General features: G+C 39.8%; 1 protein-coding gene across 2 annotated transcripts in view; it reads left to right on the forward strand.

Annotated features, from left to right (window-relative positions):
- The first annotated feature begins 991 nt into the window (after window positions 1-991).
- Window positions 992-12,041, forward strand: part of LOC124177532 (orexin receptor type 2-like) — a 62,100-nt gene continuing 51,050 nt past the window's right edge. Inside the window, exon 1 of one of the 2 annotated variants that reach the window (XM_046559986.1) lies at window positions 992-1,093. The gene's annotated coding sequence lies outside the window, so the exon portion shown is untranslated. Of the gene's footprint in view, window positions 1,094-1,238; window positions 2,027-12,041 lie in introns of those variants that run through there. The other variant, XM_046559987.1, reaches the window with a different exon arrangement.

Here is a 12,041-nt window from a genome sequence, read left to right on the forward strand (position 1 = left end):
TAGAGTTTTCTTATTTGTTTTGTAACGCACGATTCGCAGCAAGATTTGGGGATATTATTTTCATCTTCTTATATATTGACTCTGCAGTGACGTATTGAAATAGAACGAAAGTGATACGTGTACGAAAGCAAAGGTGATAGAAAATTAGGATACTGCATGTAAAGTTGCTTAAACTCGGGCTTTATAACAGTTCGGCATCTGAATCGCGAACGTAAGAAATTTAATCAAAAAATCGAAAATTTACTACTCTACCGTAGGGAATAAATAAAAAAAACTGCGACGAGGACATGACGATAAAAATATTGAACGTGCGCCGCGTTTATGTAACATAATCATTCAGCCTGTCAGAGAGAAGAAAAATTTATGGAAGAAGAAACTTTGTCGCTGTGATTCAAGCCGTATGTAAGGCACGGTTTAATTCTTGATGTAAACTTCTTCGGGTTCATAGATTCATAACTTTCTCTGTACGAAATTCCTTGGAAACTTTGAACCTAAGAACAATAATTAATGTTTCTGCATTCATTGTTTACAACTTCCTGAAGTGATATGCAGCTTAAGTAGATATTTGTAATTAGTGGCGTAAGCTGCTTTGTAAGTTATATCTAGTTACTGTTGGCAAAGTTGGACACTTCGGGACCAAAGTATATTATCCAGTACAAGCTTCGCGAGCTTATCTTTCAATTTGGTTTCACTATGCGATGTATAATTACTATAAACCAATAGAATTTTTTAATTACCGAATTATCAGTATTATGCTCAACGAAGAGTTCAGCCAAAATTAGCAGCTGCTATTATTTCATGATTGAGTTTTTAGCACCTTCCTAAAATTCCTCCTTACAGATTCTAAAATTGTTTTTAATTTCAGAGTCCTGCTAATGGTTCGATTGGAGTGGTGAATGAGTTATAGGAAGAACCAAAGTAAGTGCCGTAAAACGATTTCCAGAAGACCGTACTCGACCTTGGAAATTTTTGTGCTGTTAAAAATAAGCTATTGTGAAGTTGCCTTCGTTCAAAAGCTCTACAATCCATGGTAAGCCGACGAAATTATATCTTCGCTTCGAAATCAGTCGTCCGTACATTGGATAGTATTCAGGTGAAGAATAATCAAGAAAAAAAAAAAGAAAAAAACACTTTCCATTCACGTCATTTAGTCAGTTATTAAGGGACTGTTTTTTTCCCAAATTGAGCTGTAATTACATCGGTTTTGTTCAACGGTTATTATTCGAAAAACAATACTACCAGTGTCGTCTACTAATGGCGTATTCAGTATCGTTATTACAACAAAAGACACAGCTTCCTGTACTGCCTGGTTCCAACTGCATATTATATATAAATGACTAAACTGATGTAGCTATTATGAAACCTGGCTTTTAAAATACTCGCTACTGTCTCGAGAGATCTATGGTGATGGAAAATACCGGGGTGAGTTGAAATAAGTTTTATTGTCAACGGCGTTTGATTTACGACTTGGGACAGGAAATTAGGCGTATCCACGCAGTGCGCATGTAACGACCCCATTCTCGGTTTAATGCCACACGAACCATGAAACATTCGTTGCCCTTTCTTAGGACGGACTCATGTTCCTTCTGATGCCGTGTATATCGCAGTGGTGTAGTATGCTAATGCCTCGTATTTCACAATGGCTTTCACGTTATCACTATACGTTAATTCTGTAGAGAAGAAACTAGAGTGCGGAGTTCTGGCCTTGAAGCATACCAGCAATAACCATACCTAATAGACCGGAAAAATGAGTCAACACTTTGCTTAAATATGTGTTTCGTGAGAAAAAAAATACCTGCAAGTCTGGGAAACACATTTTTAACAATATTTATATCGGATCTAAATATAGATCGATCGAACTGTTGATGAAACGAAGGGCACAGGGTACAAAAGTAGCGCCTAGACGGCGACAAAGGTTAACTTTCAGTAAACTAGAAGTTCGGACGACGCAACCATTCTCTGAAAAGGATGACGGAGTGCTTGTAAGTTTAAGAAGCCACCGACACCTGCTGAAGAAAGCAAGTAGGTAAGTACTATTGAAGTGATCGAAGTGTAAACTTGTCCGGAGCAGAACAGTTTTTCATTCGCACGATCACCTCTTCTTATTGGTAAACTTTGAGCAAAGAGGATTGATTACATCTGCAAGCTTTGGCAGAAACGCCTGCGCTAAGGGAAAAAAATATTTTGCTATAATCGGTTTATAAAATCGTGCCTGTGTTTAAAAATAAGAAAGAAATCCATTTGAAGTTCTTTAGGAGTTTGGTCGATCCATCTTCGTGAGTGAACCCCACCGACCAACCTGTAACCTTACTTACGCACTTACGCCATTTGTTAGATCTGAATTATTCAGGTCGAACGTTTACGCTCGATCGGAAAGGTGGAAAGGAATTTGAAAATCTGTTTGGAAATAAAAAAATTAACTGATTTTAGAATGCAGCCACGATCTCCGCGGTATCAGAGTTGCACGTGGCTGCTCCTCTTCTGCCGGGATACGTATTCTTCATATCGATATCGCTTAGATTTTTCGGCAAACTGTGGATTTGCATCGATGTTGCGAAAACGCTCACAAATTGAGTATTGACCGAGTCGAAGCATGTGAGAGTTCAAGTGAGCTTAAACTTGCTTCCCGGTTGACTTACAATTAGTTATGGTAACGTAATCGTGACAACCATGGATTTCGTGTATCCAGGAAGTACCTGCTTCTGCACCCTCAAAGAACCGACTTCTTCGCCCAGAAAAAGCAATCGGCCAAATTGTTTGCACGCTGATCGAATTGTGCAAGAGTTTGTGTTGGTGGGATTCTACCAGCTCAGATTCTTAGGATTGGGTTCATTTTGTTAATTGTCTCGCTACTAGGGTTGGCCACAATTCGTAAACGCAGAGCTTCTTCCCGTCTAAATTTCCTGGACGTGATGGGCATTGATTCGATCGATTGACGATTCAGGGAATGTGTTTTTCACCTTTCCGATAGGGTTTGAATCCCGGCTGCGATGACACACATCGGTGCGAATCGAACAACGAAAAATGCCGACGATAGAGATTGAATGCCCTAATCTTCCAATTTAAAAGGTTATCAGGAACGCTGATTAGGAAAAGAAATTAAGTGAATCAGCTCAAGAAGAAGAAACGATTGATTTCGAAACGTTGCGTTGCTGACGAACAAGCTTTTCCGAACTTAATTATTCCATTTTAGCCGCAAATTTCTCGTATAATCTGAAAATAAAACATTTGTATGCTAATAATCACGACTGAATTCGTAAACAGCAACCAAGTTCCAGTTATCAATAAAACAAGAGATTAAGAAAAAGTGAATAACGAGTTACACTCAAATTTCGCCTGCACGTGAAAAACGGGGAACGAGAGAATGGCCGATTTCCCAAGATTAAGTTGAACCGAAATTTGAATATCAAACAGATACGATTGGTAAAAAATAGTAAAACTACTTGTTTTTCTTCAAGTAGAAATAAACTAGTAAAAAAAAAAAAAACAAAAAAAAGAAAATCTTATATTCAGCGGTATTTACCTGATCGCTCATTCTCTCAAATAAACTTTCGCTCGGCTACCGTCAATTGCTGTACTGCTTGCGGGCAATCGCGTTATATTCGCAACGTGGGTACCCCGCTGTTCGAGACCTGATTAAGCGTTGTTTTCTAAACACCGTCAGCGTAAATCAAGTTCGAGCTCGCGATTTCGCGTACTTACTCGATCTTATCTCAAATACGAAACTGCCCGCACGCCTTCAATTCCTTGTGAGTTACAATCAGTTACTGCCAATTCAAGCAAAAAAGCAAGACTGGCATGGCAAAGATGACCGAACTATTCGCGAATTTCACGTTTCACAGTTTGCCGTTTCAACAACTCGGCCTTCGCCCAGACGGGATTCGAAAATGAAGTTTGGACTGCCGTAATCAACGAGCGCTATGCCGAGGGACATAACTAGATGGGAAACGGATACTGCCCTAGGATCCTAGGATCGATACCTCTTCCACCGTTACGTCTGTACAGGTAAATACCCACTCGGAAAACTACATTACGTGTCAATAGCCCCGTTGTTCGAAAAGAAGCTAGGAATTCGACGATGATAAATAAACGGTGTGTAAAAAGCAGAGCTTCTTTACACTCAGGTATAAAAATACCCGCACACAGAGCGTTCCTCGGTCTTGGTTGACGTGTGAAAATAGTTGAGGATGGGTATTTTTCACGATAGGCTTCTGCGGACAGATCCGGAGTCGAATTGAGACGAAACGAAGGAGAATTTCACAAGCGTCGAAAATTTTTTCTGCACAGTGGTAAACGTAGCGCCTGATAATTTTCGTACAGTCTGATAAAAGCACGAGCGGTGAATTTCTACTGTGGCGACCGTCTAGAAATTCGCGGGTAGAGAGATACCTAGAGGCTTTTAATCAGGCCCGGTATTCCCGCATTTCTATGACAGCGGCAAGACGAAGGTAAACTCTTGACGTCAGTTTCAGGTGAAACGGCGACTGGATTCTAAGATAATTTGCGTACCTTACACGCGCGGGATTCTCAGCCACGTACAATGGCATCGGCTTTTGCCGATGATTGACGCGAATTGCCCGTGAAAGAGGCATCGCCTGCGAATCGTTGATCAAACGGGGCCCCGATGATGCGAATTGACGGAATGCCAAACGAACGATGCATGTAGTTTCAATCAGGAGAATCGAGATACAGGGATTTTATCACAAACGCGTAGAAGAAGGTAATTTGTGAGCCGCGGTCTAAGTTCAGTCGTTAAATAATTCTAGGTGTAACTTATGATGTGTACGGGAAGGCATGGCAGAAATTTAATTTCATATTGACAATGCGGAGAGGATTACCTCGGGGTATAGTTTGTAATTCAGGGAAAGTTAACACGAATTCCGTGAGGCAGATAAACGTGATACGAATAGCAAAGGCTTTTTATATTATATGGATACATACTTACTACTTGTTTCTCCAACAATGCCCGGCATGAATATCCCGCGGTTCTCGTTTCAGGCTGGTTAATAAGGAATTTAGTGTTATCCTAACAGAGACCCGAAGGGATCACGATCGGCCTACGTCGAGCCCTTAAGAAACGGGGTTACCAACGTTTTCCCAAAGAGGATCGCGCAGCCTCGATCCTTGTTCTTTTTACGACGAAAACCGTAAAAGTCATCCGTCTAGTCCGAACGGTAAATTAGGCTGAGTTTACAGCTGAGCGTCGCTCTTTTTATACATCACAATTATAAACGTAGGCGGAACTTACCGCTGCAGCTTGTGAATTTCCCATATTAACATTCCACGTGCCGAGCGAGGATTAAAGAGGCTATGATTAATGCTTTTTCACTTGTTTCATTGCGATTTAATCGCACATTCACGATTTATCAATTTTAAAATCATACATCATCATATCGTACATAGTTGTATTAAAGTTCGAAACCAAATTTTGGACGTTCGGAAAGTGACGTCACCCTTCGTTTCAAATCACTTTAAAATCATCAAAGTTTACGTAGATTCGTTCGTTTTCATTCCAGGATTACTTATTTCGTTGAGAAGAGTATCTACAAATATGCCATTTCACAAGACTGCACTGATATTAATTTTGATTGAAAAATCGCAATAAAAAGCTTACTTTCAGTAAATTTGTTAAAAATTTTTTTTTCCCACAAAATAAGCCATCATGGATGAACTGAATTGAATATCGATTTAATTTTGAACTGTTTTCAATGGATTTGAAATGAAAAAACGACATCCAAGCTCTCATTTGTAACTTTGGTACTAAACTTTCTTCGATCTTCAGGAAAATCCTCGTAGCTTCATAATCTATAAATTGTATAAATTCTCACTGTCCAATTATCTCGTAATCAAATTAACGAAAAGGCACTGAAATTTGACTCGTCAACCACCTTAATCGAGCCTTATCGTTAATAATGTTGCATCAATTTTCTTCGGACATTCGTCGACCAGAAAATCAATATTTTTACTAGAGGTACCAGGTGACGTTGAATGGCTCCGAATAATTGTACGTGCCGTCTGATGATACAGCTGTCCTTACCTTTGCCATTACATTCGCACCGCGACATTGGTATTCATGTCATATCCATAACATCCATTGGAACTATACCGAGTCTACCCAAAGCAGGTAAACTTCGAGAAATTATTCTCCGTTACACAGGATAATTCAAATACCATTCCAATTAGTCGAACTTGACGCACGATTATAAGTGACGAATATGGCAAGCTCACACCTGAACGAACCGACGCGTCTGAAGAGTCCTCGAATATCATCTAAGCGAATAAAACTCCGACATTTCCGTCGTCGTGAGACCAAAAAGAGACATTCGAGTCTCTGGATCACTGCTTTTTCTCGTGATAAAACCAAGCTCAATATCATCTCGAGATACCGTAATTATGCAACCTGTGGAGTCGGTTCACCGATAATTAGTGCCAGGATTTATATACACAATAATAATCATGATATTATATACATACGGTAAATGCCGAACAAGTTTCTTTTGAACTTCACGATACGGATCACAATTAGTCAGCATTATGAATTTACAAAGATACCATGTAATTATATTATACCTACCTATTACGCGAGCACCGAAAAGCTCGGTTGCAGGGTTGGACCCATTCATTATATAGATAATAAGCCAATCACGACCTTAAAATGTTACTCTAATCGGTTTGGAGAAATACTCTTGCTCAAAATAACAATCAGATTGAACTGTTGTTCATCGTCGCTTTGCAAATTTAAGCTCTTCTCTCCTTCCTATTGAAACCTTATCAAGCGTTCACTGATATATAAGATATATATGGTACATTTCGAGGGTGACGAAGACCGAGGTACCCAATCGCTGAAAGGCAAAATGCTCTGCTGGTTAACACGAGTGAATTTAATACGGATTCAGCAGTGATTTACTTCCCACGAACTGCTTAGAATTTCATTTGTAAATTGTTTGCAGATTACTACTTAATGAATCAGCAAACTCATTTGAAATTCACGTGACAGTCTGACGGACGGAAAGTGTATAATAAATTCGTGAATGTTCCAGAACTCGGCCAGAACACTTGCTTGGGACGTTAAAAGCATTCAAGTTAGTAGGAAATGGCGGGTAGAGCAGCAGAATTTAATTTAACTTCCAATTTCTCTTGCGGCGACTGAAGGACTTCGTAAGATATCAAAATTTTCCGTAGACTTTGTACAGTAGTAGGTATACAGCGAACTGTAGGAGGCAGCCTCAAAACCCTTAAAAGAACAACTCGCAGTCGTATATAAAACAGGCTCTGCTTGTGTTCAGCGGTGGTCGATATAAAAATTTTATGCATCTCGGCCGTTCTTGGAATGAGAATTAGATATCGCATGAAAATACCAAGTTCATATTACCATTCAGATTAGGCCCGTATACATATAAATAATATACGTATATTGTTACGTTACGCCGAATGCTTCGAATAAACCATTGAGCCGCATTCTGTACAAGTAGAGAAGAGAAAACAAATTAATGAAAAGCTGAGGGGATTGTAGAAAAAATTAGCAAAAAGTAAATGTACGTCATCAAATTGTATTGTCACTCGAGATCGGAAACCAAACCCTCCTAATGTCGTTTTGCCGGAAATTATGGACCGATAACAAGTTGAGTAGCTACTCGATATGGTTCGATAGTCGAATCGTTTTCTGTAACGATCTTTATATAATACTTGGAGAGATTTTTACCAGAGCATCCTGGTACAGGTGAATCGAATTTCGCCTGACTTTAAAGCGAGGATAGCCATGTTTTGAAATTTTCTGTCGACAGATTGAATAAACCTTCCGTTGGTCGTAGTGATGCAAGCTTTCCACGTCCTCGTACGATTTCAAAGCTCTATATCTATAAACGATGAATGAATAATTCAAACAAGTATAATCAGTGAACGTGAGATTATTAGTAGATCGAAATTTCTGTCTGAAATAATATTTGCTACTGTATCATTCGTAAACAGACAATCAATTGTATATTTAATGTGGTAAAGCAGCAATGCCGAATGAGAAGAAAAATCGACATAGAGACGATTCTGTACAGTGTGATCGATCAAGCATTGGAATAATGAAAAGTAAATGTTATCAATGGATTCATTTACTATATAAATTCTTATTTATATAAACCTTTATTTTTCTAGAACGTATATTCATTACGCGTAAATACCGTTTCACGGTCCTTTTACGGGTGGAAATAATCGGGCCTGAATCAACAGCCGTTAGTTACATCGTTACATGAGTAAGAGTTGATCTCGTTATTCTTGGTCGAGAATTCGCCTCGGGGTGGAGCATTTACGAAGAAGAACGTCGCGCGGAAACTATGCCTTTAAAAGCGACGCTCAAAGACGGCAGATGCCGGAGACCACCTACTATGGTAAAGGAAATTTAATAGCGAAATAAGATAGAAGTGAAATGGAACCTGAAAATGACGAATGAAACGGAGGGGTGCAAATTTCCCGAGTCACGAAGGTGTCGCCGCATATTATTGATCGATAATTAAAGTACACTAAAAAAATAGGCATCTTCATTTCTGCGAGGTATAATATTCTCGGTAAGAATCTGAAAGTTTTGCGGTTTCCGCACCCTCCTTTTATACCCACGAGAATAATGCGCCATTTGGTAAAAGATTCATTACGGACACCGCCCTGTAGGCTTTTTAGCCATCAATAAAAAACATTGTCGCGTTAAACGCCGCCATCAACTATCCGGGCATCGTACATTGGGGTGGAAAAATTGCCTTCCCAGGTGGTTTTAGTCGGACAGTTTTTAAGGTGCCCCGCTGCTCGAGAAGCAGCTTACGGACGATTTCGTGTACGAAATTACGTCACTGATTAACGATCGCCAAGTTTGGAAATCGATTGGCAGGGTTGAACTGAGTAATTACAGGCGTTACGCGCTCCGTTTCCGGTACGATTGGAATTTAACGCGAACCAGGATCATAGCCGGAGTAAAGGACGTGGCCGAGGGTATATTTCACCGTCGCATCCATCGAGCAAACAGTAAACAGCGGTTGTAATGGCGATAGGTATAAGTATATCCACTCGGCACGCGTCGTGCGAGGAGCTTCGGAGGGAAAGAAGGAAGACGGTCTATGAATAGCTTGAGGCTTTTGGAAGAGAAAGAGAGAGGGAGAGAAGAGAAGTAGATGAATAAAGAAAGGGCGGATGGAAGGTGAGGGAATAAACAAACCGGATAGTGAAAACTATAGGCGGTGGCGTTAGGAGTCAGGGGAATAAATGGGTGGTGGAAAAAGTGGAAGGAAATGGGAAAACAGCGAGAGGCAAAACGCGCACGGAGAAACCGGGTGTCTGGTGTTCTCTTGACGGAAGACGAGAATCTGACTGACATCGTGACACTCGCAGAAATGGATTTGCAAATTGTACCCACGAACAAACGTGCGAGAATATATTGTAATTATGCGTGGGTTTTTCGTTGGACCGTCCGAATTACGCTCCGTGTAAAATCCGTATTAAAATATGAAGATTTATACGTAAATACCTTTGGGTGCTGTAAGTTTTTGTTCGGATGATATCGTGCGTAAAAAATTTCAACGTGAACACTCCGAAAACCGCTCTGAAAGAAGGAGGTTGGAACGAGTGGTCCAGACTTTTGAATTTTTTAAATCGACAATTTGAAACACGGTTCGATTTTCAGCCGCATTAGAAGAAAAGACTCTTTCGTTATGCGGTGTGTTAAATTTTACTCGAATGTATCTCAACGATTTTTTGCCGATAACCGCTTCAACAAAAAATATACGATCTTTCTTAAACTTTTTTCCTACATTCATGCCATGTGAAAGGCTAACCTATTTCGTCTACGTAAGCTTAGGTATTGAAATGGTCCCGTTTATTGAATAGCCCAACTTTTTTAATCATCGAATATTGTGAGAGTAAAATAGTGAATTCATACTTCTGAAGTTAATTGGTCGAATGACAATAAAAATTTAATTTTAAGAAGTTAAATATTTTTCTTGCAAACAACTTTTCATGGCCGATAATTATCTTCCTGCGATGGATTGAATCGAGCCACACCCTCTGTTACGATATGTGTATGTTTTTGCTTGACCCCGATGTAAATTATAAACAAGTTGCGCAGTTACGGTCTGTAATGTAACTCAACATCGCGAGGGAAAATCACAGTGGAGTTTCCTGCCGATCGAAATCTCCGGGGCCATTTTTCCTGAGGCGGAAAGTTCACGATGCCTGCTATAATTGTCTCATGCAAATATGACGTCGCGTGTTTTTGCAAAGGTCTAGGTTCGTATTCCTGTTTACCTCTAAAGTCGAAGCTTACGCAGACACGTCGCGCTGATAAGAAAAACCAAGTCGGCACCTTCCTACGAACAAATGTTCGATAAATATATCCACGATGTTACGACGAAGGCAGATAGTACGAAAATATTGAAAGACCTTCGCGTCAGTTGAGATATTCATCAAAGCTGATGCCTTTCCCCGAAAACCTCCGATCTAAACTCGTTGTAACTTTTTGAATTGCCATCCATCCGCGGTCGGATCAAAGGAAGACTCTGCAAATTTGCGTTGAAGAGTTGAAGACTCTGCAATAGCAATCGCAAAACTGGATATTCTAGACAGACAATACTCTCGGTTGCTTATCACCGAATTTTACTTGCGCGTTGTACGTACCATGTTTTAGCTGCAGAAAATCACGTCCGTAAATCTCGCACCTCGCGAACTCGACTCATTGTCAGGGAAATTAATTACGCTGTTAACTAAAACGCCTCTAGCATATACGTTTAAGCGAAAGTAATCAGGTATACGTTTTTCTCTCGAGCAACAAATATTTTATACAGCCACCCGCGCGTTATGACGAGCGAAAATTTTTCACTTTGACTGATTGTCAGTCAGCGAGGTAAAACTCGTTCGACGTTCTTGTATAAATTGCCGAATTTAATCTATCGGTCAATTGTTTCTCCATTAAGCGGTAGAATATTGGAATCGAATTTCGCTGGAAACTTTTTAAACGTTGATTTTTCGATTTTTTCGTTTATTACATACCTACGGGGTGCTGAAAGTGTGTAGATAAGGTGTATTAACGATAATGACTGTAAATCATTCCGGCAGGATATTGTTTATGGCGGTTTGTACGGTTTTCAGGAATTTTTCACCATCTGTTCACCCCGCGCCGCGGTTAAACATTTCCGAATAAGCATACCTGCACGATATTTCGCATGGCAACTAAACTTGCTAATATACCGTGCGTTCTGACATTATATCCACACATTATAGTCGAGCGTAAATTTATCAAGAATATTTCGCGTGAACACCTGCTCCCGTTCAGCATCTGCTTTAAAATTTGGAGAAGGGAAATTTTCAGTATTTGAAACGCCTCCGAAATTCGAACGCTTCAATCTCTTTGGCAAAAAGAAATTCTGATCTCCAATTTTCAGCCTGTGACATCATTTTCGCGAATAATAGCTTCTTACATGAGCAGCGATGAAATTGAGATATTTTTTTCAGAGGGTAAAAGAATATCGCGAAGATTGATGAAATGTTGAAAACTTTTCCGCCCGTTCGTTTCTTGGTACAGATCGATCGCTAGGTCCGGGAAAGCTGAATGATGATAAACAATTATCAAAATATTAGACTCGACACATTTTATAAGTAATAATCGGTGCTCAAGGATCGATTGTAAAAAGATTAAACAGCTAAGATCCTAATCATTTTTCAGGCGGGAACCGCTTCGCCTAGGAAAATACGTCAGGTATCCAGTTCTGTTTACGACCCTCTTTACGATTCGTTCAAACTATTATGAGGCTAGAAGAAAATAAACACATCTTCGCGAGCATTCGCATCGATAAAACTTCAGGTATTTTAATCGGGAAACGATGACGCTGCCTACTCACGTCACGCTGCATGTGCTTTCTAACGTCATTTTATGTTCGCGATATTCGCAACGAGGATAAAATCTATCAAATCGACGTTACATTAATGCCAGATGGCAAAAAGTAGACTTATTTTGTTCCTGGGGTTCAAAACAAGGGTGTAATACCTGCACGGTTGACTTTGAAATTCTATAG

The sequence above is a fragment of the Neodiprion fabricii genome, chromosome 3 (assembly GCF_021155785.1).
Source record: "Neodiprion fabricii isolate iyNeoFabr1 chromosome 3, iyNeoFabr1.1, whole genome shotgun sequence".
In the NCBI taxonomy this organism is placed as follows: domain Eukaryota; kingdom Metazoa; phylum Arthropoda; class Insecta; order Hymenoptera; family Diprionidae; genus Neodiprion; species Neodiprion fabricii.